The following is a 12,691-nucleotide window of genomic DNA, read 5'->3' as shown; positions in this document are numbered from 1 at the left end:
TGTTCTCCTATAGGTTTTTCAGTCTTGTGGCTTTTGATGTCAACCTTCAATGAATACCATTTTGACTTGTCGCTCCTCTCTCTCGTAGATGAGTAGGGGGGTTGAGGATTACGCCATCTCTGCTTTGCTGTTTAGATTGCTGTTGTCATGGATGAGCGATAGTCATTTTAATGGGGGTTTTTAATGGTTTTTTAGTTGGACTTTTGTAAACCGCCAAGAGCCTCTGGGTGTGGTGGTCAATCAATAGTCATAACACCAGATAAATATTTTAAAAATTAAGAAATATATATTAAAAATTAATTAACTTCCACCCATTCAAGAAAACCTTCCAGGGCTGTCAAGAAAACCTTCCAGGAACCCGGGACCCGGGATTGAGTTTGGGGATTAGTACCATCACTATCCCCTCTCCACCTGCTAGTAGTAGGAGGGGGAGGCTGATTAGCCGTTCTTGCCAGGTTAGCTTGCTAACTAATAATGTTATATTGTAGTCGTTGCTGAGGGATTTTTAATGGATTTTATCGGGGGTTTTAAAATGTTGTAACCCGCCACGAGCCGTAAGGGAGTGGTGGGCAATAAATCGAAAGATAATAATAATAATAATAAGAAGAAATCCTGGCCTAAGGGTACCAGCTCCAGTAATAAAATATTTAGAATGAGAGAATAAACAGATGAGTTTAGTAGTATGTGTATCCAACCTTCCTTTTTCAGAAATCTATTAGAAGTTCCTAATTGCATGGCAAATCATACATTTATCGCAGAACTTGAGCAACAGAGTTTAGAAGCCAGGGCGTGGCTCCTGTCCTTCAAATATTAGTTAAAAATTCATTTCCACGCTCAACTAAATAGTTTGCTAATTAACTTTTTGCGTGATCCCTACTCTCTTAAGTGGTTACGTAAAGTGTCACAGAAATTTCAAACTATGAGTTTGGACATATAAGCTCTCAGTGTGCAAGAAGAAGGTGTTCTACTGAAATCAATCTCTCAGTGTTTAGAAGATCTGGATCAGTCATTAGGTTTTCTACTAATAGCATATGTTCTCCTCAGTTCTGGGACATTCCCTTAATACAAACCATGCCCTTGTATCTCCAAACTCTGAAGGCACACCCATTAAAAACAGTATTTCTTTTAGCTCACCTAAACATCTTTCCTTCAAACCTAACTCAGGGGAGATTTTTGCAGATTCCTTTTCAGGAGAGATATTGTTTGTATGGGTGTAATGTCCCTGACACACTATGCCACTTATTCTTTGAATGTCCAAGTTTCTTCTACACCGTTGTCCTTTAGCTGAATATTTGAAGAAGCTGAGATCTATCTGTGTTGATGAGAAGCACTGGATAAAAACTATACTAAGTGTGAAGGGCTCAGCAATAATTCTAAAAGTAGCAAAGTTTCTCTTGGCAATTTTAAATGTAAATCCTTCTATTACAGAATTTGTAACTGCACTTACTTAAAATTTTAGTTTCTATGCTTTGCCATTATTATGCCATTAATGGTACTCTGACTCTGAGTAGTATGTGCAAGTTCAGCCGTGGCATAAGGAGTCACATTCTAGCTGTCTTTGAAGAAGTGAATAGCAACTCATAAAAGCTCACACACTGCCACAAATTTTGCTGCTCTTTTAGGTGATGCTGGACTCTTGCTCCTTTCCATTGTCATGCAGTGGTTAAGAATGGTGGATTGAGGTGATGAGAGAGTAGGTCCTATGTCTGATGGACAAATTAAAAACTGACAAATCACCAAGTCCAAATGGCATACGTCCAAGTGTTCTGAAAGAACTCAAATGTGATCTCATAGATCTTTTAACAAAACTATGTAATCTATCATTAAAATCTGCCTCCATTCAGGACTAGAAGGTAAGGTAAAGGTAAAGGTATCCCCTGTGCAAGCACCGAGTCATGTCTGACCCTTGGGGTGACGCCCTCTAGCGTTTTCATGGCAGACTCAATACGGGGTGGTTTGCCAGTGCCTTCCCCAGTCATGACCGTTTACCCCCCAGCAAGCTGGGTACTCATTTTACCGACCTCGGGAGGATGGAAGCCTGAGTCAACCTTGAGCTGGCTGCTGGGATTGAACTCCCAGCCTTATGGGCAAAGCTTTCAGACGGCTGCCTTACCACTCTGCGCCACAAGAGGCTCTTAAAGGTAAAGGTATCCCCTGTGCAAGCACCGAGTCATGTCTGACCCTTGGGGTGACGCCCTCTAGCGTTTTCATGGCAGACTCAATACGGGGTGGTTTGCCAGTGCCTTCCCCAGTCATGACCGTTTACCCCCCAGCAAGCTGGGTACTCATTTTACCGACCTCGGAAGGATGGAAGGCTGAGTCAACCTTGAGCCGGCTGCTGGAATTGAACTCCCAGCCTCATGGGCAAAGCTTTCAGACAGCTGCCTTACCACTCTGCGCCACAAGAGGCTCTAGAAGGTAGCTAAGCTTTTAAACACTTAGCTTTTAGCATTACAACGTTGCTGTTGCATAACAAGCAAGACTGATTGCTGGTTTTTTAATGGTCAGAGACAGTATTGTAACATGATCACTCCTTTAAGAAAAGAAGTCAGATATTTTGGGAAGGAGGGAGGGGGGATGGAGGATGGTGATGAGGAAAGGGGCACGTACAAAATGTCAGCTGGGGGGAGGGGACCCAAAAGCAAGGATTTCTCATTGGGCAGCCCCGAATTAGAATCCACCTTAAAAAAATGAAAACTTTTTCATCCAGTGTGAGGTAGTACTTAGAGCTCTTGGACTAGGATCTGGAATACCCAGATACAAATTACCATTCTGCATGGAAGTTTGCAAGGTGATCTTTATCTGGTCACAAGCTAAACCTAACCTCGCTCATATTTTTGTTGTGAAGCTAAAATGAAGGAGACAATGATGCAAGCAGTTTTGGGTCCACACTGGAAAGAAAAGTGAAGTAGAAATGATGCAAGTTATAAGTAAACTTAAGTCTGGATGAATAGGCTGTGGTGTCATTTGCTAAACAATTCAGTGCAATATTCTTATTTTAAAAATTTGGACCATCACCAGTTTGTAAGATTGATGGACCTGCACTGCATCATTCTAAATGTTAAACAGCATAATCAAAACATATTTGGAGTTTTGTCAGATATGTCCAGGTCCACCAAAAAGAGCAAAATACTAGTAAATAGATTTAGGTATGTAGCCATGTTGTTCTGATGTAGCAGAACAAAATTTGAGCCCAATGGCACCTTTAAGACCAACAAAGTTTTATTCATGGTGTGACCTTTTGTGTGCATGCACACTTCCTCAGATTATGAAATAGGAGAGAGTAAATTAGCAGTAAATTAGTAAACAACATCATTAAGATATCCAACAACTATACAGCATAATGAAGAACAAATAATATCTTGCTAGAATAACAAACTGAGTTCATCAGCCCTTTGGGTTCAATTGCCAGTCACAAAAATATAAGAGGAATAAAAATGTTACGGTTAGTGATTAAAGGCAGGCATTTCCCCATTTGTGAACAGAAGTAAATAAGTGATCTCTTGCTAGTCCCATCCATCTCCATCCAAACATGGAAGTATCCCCACAAGTGACAAGCCATCCTGAGTTCAGTCTCCTGTCCTAAACTAGAGAGTTAGATTCTAAATTATATTATGATACTTCATTGTATCACATTATAGTCCCATTATCCCAAATGAAATAAAATGAAGAGGGGATTGTAAGGAATGCAGATATATGAGCTGAATGAAGCTTGCATATGTAGTGAGATAAGAAACCAATATCCCTGTTGAGTCCTGGGGATTCCATTGTTTTGAGTATTGTAATAACTTGCATCTCAGCAATTTCCCTTTCCAGTCTGTTCTTGACATTTCTTTGCAATAAAACACCTACTTTGAGGTCCCTCTTGTTGAATGACTAATGTTACAACTAAGGTCCTATGTAACTTTCCATTTCTCCTTAGCAAACGTTTCTTCATTTGAAAAAAGAGGAGTTAGGTGATAAGATACATTTGTGAATTCACATTCAATAACAATAATAATAGGTTTTTAAATGTCTAATTTTGCTTTAGCTCAATAGCATTTTTTTTCCTCCATGACTTCAGCGGTACGTTAATTGGAATCACCTGCTTTGTCTTGCATAGACCCAAAATGCATTGCAAACAAAACTGATTAAAATATCTGTAGCTTCTGACACATACACACGACAAGTTTTGCAAACAGGGTATCAAACTGTCAATGCTTCCTCCTTACAACACATACATGCCATTTTCAAGGCCATGCAAAGATTTTTCCTCCTCCCTTTGTCGAAAAGGGAAGACGTTTTGAGAGTTTTGTTGAAAGAGTAGAATAGCTTTGTTTCTGATCCCATGATGAGTGAAAGAAATGCTTGAGAAAGATCACTTTACAGTGAGATTCATACTGAAATTTGATGACTGTGATTCAAGCCAAGCCAAAAATTACAGCTCAGAATTAGAAGGGATAGACATGGCTTGGGAATCCATTTTCCCACATTCCTGAATCTCAATCATCCTAGCTAATGTTTAAAAGAAAATAGAGTGGGAAACAATGAGGTCATTTTTGTTTAGCTGGAAAAAAATTACCCCTAATGATAAAATGATAGCAAATACATTTGGGAAGGACAAGTACACATTTACAGTGAAAACACCTCTTTGCCTAATGGAACTTGGATGACACACTCTGTGTGTGTGTGTGTGGTGTATATGTGTTTCAAGCTTCAAACAATTTTTAAAAAATCATGTGTTTCTATATATCTTCAAATTCGAAACAGAGAGCCACTCTGGAAACTCAGTTTTTCACAAGGTTTATCAGAATAAAAGAGTCATTTTACCCAAATTTACTGCATAAACTTCATTTCATGTTGATGTTGAAAGCCAATACAGGTTCTTGTTTTAGTTGCTTGCTGCACTGTATTCTCCAGCATTTTTTGCTTAAATACTGTGATGTCATGGTATATTCATAAGCATTCTAACTAATGACCTCATAATAGTAATGTATTGTTGACCAGAGCTGATCTATATCAGCCAGGATGCATCAGGCACTCCAAGTGGGCAATCCATTGGAGCAATTCTACCATGGCTCCAAAGTCGTCCAGTGACTTTGCTAGTCTTGTTTGTCCTTACTTTCACATGCACTATGTCAAGTGTCAACCTCCCCCAGCATGCTGCCAAAACATCTAAGGTTTTGGTTGATGCCTCTCAGCACCAAAGGCATTCCCTTCCAAACCATCTGGCCATAAAAAAGGATTAACTGTTACAGGAGCAGCCCTTCTTTGTATGATGCTTCAGGATGGTTGTCAATACTCCCTCCCTACATTGAGCAGCTGTATTCCTGCCATCACTAATGATGGACTAACCAATCCAAAGGCCAGGCCTCCTAAAAACAACATGAAGCAGGTAAACAGTTATCCCTGAAAAGGTGAATCAGAGGGAACCCAACAATTCTTCATTGACTCTGAGGTGACTGATTGATCCCATGTTGTCTCACAGAAGAGCAAGTGGGTCAGTAGCATACAACCGTTGTCTTTGTGTGAGAGGTAGAGAGGCTTTATTAAGGTTTCCATGCACCCTTTCCATTGGATGGGCAATTTCCATCTCTGTCAATAGTGTCTCATGGCTCAGGCAGCTTCTGAACTAGGGTTGTGTGATGCAGCTGCCAAAGTGGCCATTCCCACCCATCACAGCCAGCGCTGTGCTGCGGGGGGGGGGAGGTGCAGCCACTTCGGAGGCCTAATCGTACAACCCTATTCTGAACAGGATGGGATAACACTACCCCTGGCCTTAACTGTCATGAATGAAGATATTAATCAGATGTTCTTTCTTCTCATTCCTGTACAGTTGATCTTATCTCTTAAGGAAAAAGTTAACTATTTATTCATTCATGAGTCTCTTGACATTTCTTTTGGTACAAATGAAGTTAAAAAATTCATTAGAGGCCAGTATTTCAAGTAGATAGTGCCAAATCAGTTCCAGAAGCATTTTTTCTCTCTCTCTTTCAAAAAAAAATAGCATTCTTATAGAAGAAGAAGAAGAAGAGTTGGTTCTTATATGCCGCTTTTCCCTACCTGAAGGAGGCTCAAAGCGGCTTACAGTCACCTTCCCATTCCTCTCCCCACAACAGACACCCTGTGGGGAGGGTGAGGCTGAGAGAGCCCTTTTATCACTGCTCGGTCTGAACAGCTTTATCAGTGCCGTGGTGAGCCCAAGGTCACCCAGTTGGTTGGGGGAGCGCAGAATCGAACCTGGCATGCCAGATTAGAAGTCCGCACTCCTAACCACTGCACCAAACTAGGTGTTCAAAAATGCTTTTAGTAAATAAAATCAGCCTTGCAGTTGTGATTACCATTTTGATATTGATTTTAAAATAAAAATCTTCTTGAAGAAGAAAAAATACTTTACACAAACAATATCTGTTGGAGGATATAATCTATTGGTTTTAAGTTGTAATGATTTACTACAATTTCCAAGCTGCCTTGAGTTAAGAGGAAAGGTATGATATAAATATTTCAATTAAACAATCAATCAATTAATTAAACAACCTATCAAGGTAGGTAAATGTTATTTCCATTTTGAGGAAGGTCTGAGTCTAATGAGTTGCTTAGGCCACATGGTAATTTCAATATAAGACCATTTTTGAACCAGATATTTTATTTATAACAATTTCTAGATTGCCCCTCCCCACAAGCGAATTTGGGGTGATTCACAGCAATAAATTAAACATATTAAAATCATAGCACAATCTTTAACCATTTCCAGCAGAGCAGATTAAATAAAGCGGTAAAGGTCCCGAGGGCGGGCCCTGTCCGGGATGAGGAAGGGTGCCGATAGTGCCTGCCAATTGGGCCCTCCGATTGTCAGTCCGGCGGCAAGGGACCAATCGCGAGCTGCTGGACTGACGAATCGGGAGGCACTTTGCGCTTCCCGATCTGCCCCTCTCCCAGTTTGCTCCAACGAAGCAGGTCGCCGCCATTACCTTGCTTCCCCTCGACGGTGCAGGTCGCCGTCTGCCCACAGGGAAAGGAGGGCCCAGCAGCCGCTGCTGTGGAGCCAGTGATGACATAACTGCCACCACCAACGTCACGCCTCCCTGCCGACCTCCGCATATGGCAGTGGGCCGTGCCGCCACCTGAAACGCCGCAGCCACCACAGCCCACCCACTCGAACCCAACAGAGATCGCCCCAGGACACGCAAGGCTGCCAGCGCCCGCCGATGCTTCGTCTGGGGCCGCCGGCCACAGCCCCGCCCCAGCCCACCGCAACCAGCCACCCTGGAGTGCCATTCAACATCGCGGGCCGCTGTTGGACCCGGTGCCACCGGCCGCACTGCCTGCCCCGCTGTGCGCTCCAGCCTCGCGCCGGCTGCTGCCTCCTGCCCTCCACGCCGGCCGCCCCCACTGCCAGCCACCACACCGCAGGTCCAGGTAAGGAGCTCCAGGTCGCCTGCGAAGCACAGGCCCCCAGCCACCACTCACGCCGTCTCACTGGTCGCCCCGCGCCCTGCTTTGGGTCCGAGGCCTGGCCCATGAGAGCCACGCTGCTGAACTCGCCAGCCCCACTAGCGCCCGCTGTATTTCGGGGGCAGCAGGCTTATTTACTAGTAAAATATAAGACATAATAAAATTATATATATACACTGTCGAGCTGGCAATTTTACTTCCTCTATAAAGCATATATCTACCAATACCTTTTAAAGGCTATTGAAAGGTTTTTACTTCTTCCTTTGTCAAAAAGAGAAGGTGCTCTGAGAGTTTTGTTGAAAGAATAAAATATCTTTGTCTCTGTACAGAGGCTTATTCACAGTTCACTCTTCTAGGAACTCTAGTATATCAGCTCTTTTCTCAGTTTCAGGGTACCCATAAAACGCGAGTTCATTTTTCAAACAAGGTCCATTTTCTAGTCAGTTAAAGACCTAGTCTGCCCTTGGTATACTCATTGTTCAATTAAGGTAGCAACTCTTCCAGTATCTCATATGAACTGAATGTTTGTCCTAGAGTATGACTGATTCTGCATGAGGAATCTGCCCCTGGACAGCCTCTGACTGCTGGCAGTTTTAGTGCTGCTTCCACATGACATCATCAGAAACCCAAGGCTATCCAGGGACTGGCTCAAGTTTTGGCCAGATTTGCCTCGAGATGAGGGAAATTGCCAAAACTGTATTTGCCACCTAGTATCATGCTTCACATCAGAGAGCATCCAGGGGAAAGCCACAATAGTCCCTGCAGTGTTTGGCCTGCCCTTGAAACTGCCCTCCCCTCTCCATTTCCTATTCAAGAATTCATTTTTAAAAATGCTGCAGTCCATATTGCTGTGGGACCGCAAAGTTACTATGCCTAAGTTAAAATAAAATGTTCCCTTAAGTGTCCATGGTCTTTTTGGGATTGAGCAGGAAAAAAAATAGTCCCAGTATTTTTTGGCTGTGGGGAATGAATGTAAAGAGAAGGGTGTGTGTGATGAATCAGCCCTCTCTTGATCAGCTAGGTGTCCGTGTGCTTTGTTTTTTAAGCCTTACTGTTTACACACAATCAGTCTTCGGGGTCCAGTCACTATGTCATCTTCTCACAAATCTACCAGAACATAAATAGAGACCAAAACAACACAAATCCCAAAGGGGGGGGGATGTTTTACCATTGTGGCATTTCTCCATAACAATGTGGAGGTGCTTTTTACTTAAAATGTTTTAACATTGTCACATTACTGCATAACTACACAGAAGTGCACTTAAAAAAATAATAATTTTGGGGCTCGGGGGGGTGGAACTTTGAGTCCCGGAGACAACCATTGTGCTGAGTTTGGTGACTTGCTGTGATTGACAAGCCGAGGAGTTGTGGGGAGAAGTTCGACTTTTTTTTCCCCCTTGTTGCCTTGTCGGGAGGCAAAAAGCCATGACGAGGTAGTAGGAAGATGTGAGACTGGTCTCCCGTCAGGAACCTTGCAAACACATGGCTTACAACCACGCGTTTGCAAGCAGGAGGCAGTGCAAGTTTTGTGCCTCCATGCAGAATTGATCCGTATCTCAAAATCCTGGAGTTCTTTGTCAGCTTGGTGTAGTGGTTAGGAGCGTGGACTTCTAATCTGGCAAGCCGGGTTTGATTCCACACTCGCCCACGTGCAGCCAGCTGGATGATCGTGGGCTCACCACAGCACTGATAGAGCTGTTCTGACCAAGCAGTAATATTAGGGCTCTGTCACCCTCACCTACCTCACAGGATGTCTATTGTGGGGAGAGTAAAGGGAAGGTGATTGTATGCCACTTTGAGACTCCTGGTAGAGAAAAAGTGGCATATAAGAACCAACTCTTCTTCTTCAGATGTGCAAAAATTCCTCAGCAGTAAAGTTGTAACGAAAACATTTTCCTGAAGGTAGAAAATTTGAAAACGACTATTCTCACCCAACAGCATTTAATAAGGACCTTGCTATCTATGGATAATACTCTGGAAGACAGAGTTTTTAATTCTTACCCCATATATAAACTGGAAAGCTTTCAAGATTTATGGTGGGAACGAGTTGCGACAGCTGCATTTTTCTTCACTGAGTGAACATCATTTGGATTATGATTCCTGATGATTATGTGTCCACCCTGTTCTAAGCTCCTTTAAAGTAAAAAGGGAGGGGGAAATATTGATATACTCTAGAGGAAAGCCGCATGATCTGCCTGAGTGATAAACACCATTTTGAAACATAGGAAGGTCAGCATATACTAAACTGGGAGTCAAGTTTTATTTCAGTGAATGTGTGTTACTACAGAATATTCTTTTACCCAGTAAACTTTAATGCCATACGGAAAATAGGAAACTTTGAAAAAAAAACTTCTGTCTTATCTTCCCCCTCCCCCAAGTACTGAAGCCCACTAGGAAGAAATACTGACAGCTGAATACAGATGTTTTCTTTTTTTTGATAAAGGTGCTCTTAGAAGCTGAAGTTGTTTTCTTTGAAAGCTGTTCCGGAGCTCAGAGCAGAATAGTGTTAAAGGCAAAATGTTTTTCTCTCTTCTGCTTATTCATACCCATGCACACATGCAGTCTAAATATATTTCCAAAAAGCTAGTCCTGAATCGAGCTGAGATAATGTGGCAATAAAAAGGATGTCCAGATTGGCCAGTTTACCTTGGTTTGGTTTGGCTTTTGGAGTTTTTAAAGTAGAAAGTCTATAGACTGTGACAGCTATAGTACTCTCACGCATTATTCAAGATGATTCCTCAAGATACAGTACCCTTCAGGTTACTACTTTTGTCATATTCATTAATAGTACAGCGGCTTATGAAAATACTTGTAGATGCATTATTGCACTCAGCTGTTCCAATGAATCTGAAATGCCTCCAGCTGCAGCCAGATAACCACACAGTCCAGAGTTTATCCAGAGAAATCAGTTACTCTGCACACAGTTATCCAAGGAATGTATAGGTTTTGGCAAATATGTGCTTCAGATGAAACCTCTTCTGTTTGCTTTGGTCCACTAATCATCGGAATGAACACTCCAAGCCTGCCTTCACTGCAATTTACAGATGGCTATGGCTAACACTAAACAGGTTGCACGTTAAATGGGATTTCGAAACTAGTTGCCGGACACATCCTGCTAAAGAGGAACCTGGTTATAGTCAACCATGGCTAAAGTCAGCACCAATCTAGCCCTTCACCATTATTTTTAAAAAATGTTAGTATAGATTAAGGCGACCAGATTTTAACATTGGTAAAGCGGGACACCATTGACCGGGGGGGGGGGGGTTCTTGATTAAAAATTTGGTCTATATGGAGCAACAAAAAGTTTCATAGAACGCAAAAATAGTACTGTAATATTTTTTTTTAATTTCAACATAAGTACAATTTGCCAGGTGCCCCCAGATGTCCCTCCAAAAGTGGGACAATCTGGTCACATTAGTATAGATATTTATACCCTATCTTTCTCCCCATTGGGATCCAAAGCAGCTTACAATATTCTTCCCTCTTCTATTTTATCCTTAAAACTTTGAAGTTGATTAGGCTGAGAGAGTAACTAGGATAGGCTTGTCAGGTCCCCCATGGAAACTGATAGGGGGCAGGGGGGAATTACCAGAGGTGGGGCAGGTCTAGTTCAGGATTATGGCATGCACCACAAGTGACATCAGCACATTTAAGCAAAACTCTGTTTTCACCATAGAATTTAGTTCAAATACCAGAATGTCTCCGAGCATTCCCAGCAACACACTGATGTCACTTGTGGGTACACGGGGAGTGACATCAGCGCATCAGGATGCTGCTGGGCCCAACCCTGTTTTGCACACCATCCCCCCCCCAAGTGGTCCAGCTGATAGTTAGCAAGAGGTAGATGAGAAAGAGAATTCTCCTCCCCTGGTGGGAATTGGAAACTATGAGCCCATAGAGACTGCTGAGTTTTTTGAATGTGGTTAAGATGTCAGAGCAGCCGTTGTCAACTTTTTTACCCTTGAGAAAGCCCTGAAACATTGTTCAGGCTTCGAGAAACCCCAGAAGTGATGTGATTGTGCAGAATATGGTTGGGAAACATAGCTATATACATGACCCCCCCCAAGTGTCCCTCCTCCTCCCACCCCCTCCATCATTGGCCAATTTGGGAGGGAAGGGCAGGTCAGCATGGTCATATAGGGTCATTAAAGTTAAAAGTAAAGGTATCCTTGAGCCAGCTGCTGGGATTGAACTCCCAGCCTCATTGGCAGACAGCTTCAGACAGCATTTCTGGTGCCTTACCACTCTGCACCACAAGAGGCTCTTATATAGGGTCATATCATCTGATAAGAGCCTCTTGTGGCGCAGAGTGTGATAACAAAACATTATCACAGTGAAGGAATTCCTTACCCTGATTGACAACAAATCGTAACTTCTGTATCGTTGCCAGATTGCCACTGAGTCTGTATATTCCGTCAACATCCAGACCTGAAAAAGAAAAACATATTTCATATTGGCTTGTGTGAGAATTGTATTTAAGATGTCTGTCAAGAAAATATAAATGTCCTAACAAATATGGATAAATATATACTTCAGTGAACTTCTTGATAATAATTCACTCCATAGAGGGAGCCACATGATGTACCTTTTCTGTTTTTTGGAAGCAAAAAAAAAGTTACACATGAATCAGCAATTACTTTTGACTATGAAGGGATTAGAGCCTCTTGTGGCGCAGAGTGGTAAGGCAGCAGAAATGCTGTCTGAAGCTGTCTGTCCATGAGGCTGGGAGTTCAATCGCAGCAGCCAGCTCAAGGTTGACTCAGCCTTCCATCCTTCCGAGGTCGGTAAAATGAGTACCCAGCTTGCTGCTGGGGGGTAAATGGTAATGACTGGGGAAGGCACTGGCAAACCACCCCGTATTGAGTCTGCCATGAAAACGCTAGAGGGCGTCACCCCAAGGGTCAGACATGACCCGGTGCTTGCACAGGGGATACCTTTACCTTTATCTTTATCACCTGATAAATGTTTAACAATTTTTAAAAAATATATTAAAAATAATTAACTCCCACCCACTTAGGAAACCCTTCCAGAGTCATCAAGAAACCCCAAGATTTCATGAAACCCTGGTTGAGAAAGCCTGCATCAGAGGAATTGTATCTGCACTTAGGCTAATAAACTGCCCTTAGGTTAATAAATAAATAATATTAATAATAATATGTAAAATTTTTAGCAGAATCTTTTGAAAAAGGCTGTATCAGATTTAGGCCTGAGAGACCTGGGATCAAAACCCTGCTCAGCCTTGAAGACCACGGAATGA

At 42.5% G+C, this 12,691-nt stretch overlaps 1 protein-coding gene and 1 long non-coding RNA gene across 14 annotated transcripts in view; one reads left to right on the top strand and one right to left on the bottom strand.

The window, feature by feature from the left end:
- The window catches only part of ARHGAP15 (Rho GTPase activating protein 15), a 557,102-nt gene that overhangs the window by 321,513 nt on the left and 222,898 nt on the right, over positions 1-12,691 (top strand). The gene's annotated exons all lie outside the window — the stretch shown is intronic.
- Positions 1-12,691, bottom strand: part of LOC143829376 (uncharacterized) — a 93,171-nt gene that overhangs the window by 68,221 nt on the left and 12,259 nt on the right. The window lies entirely within an intron of this gene.

Source organism: Paroedura picta, chromosome 2 (assembly GCF_049243985.1).
Source record: "Paroedura picta isolate Pp20150507F chromosome 2, Ppicta_v3.0, whole genome shotgun sequence".
Lineage (NCBI taxonomy): Eukaryota > Metazoa > Chordata > Lepidosauria > Squamata > Gekkonidae > Paroedura > Paroedura picta.
This window is presented reverse-complemented; position numbering and strand designations above follow the sequence as displayed.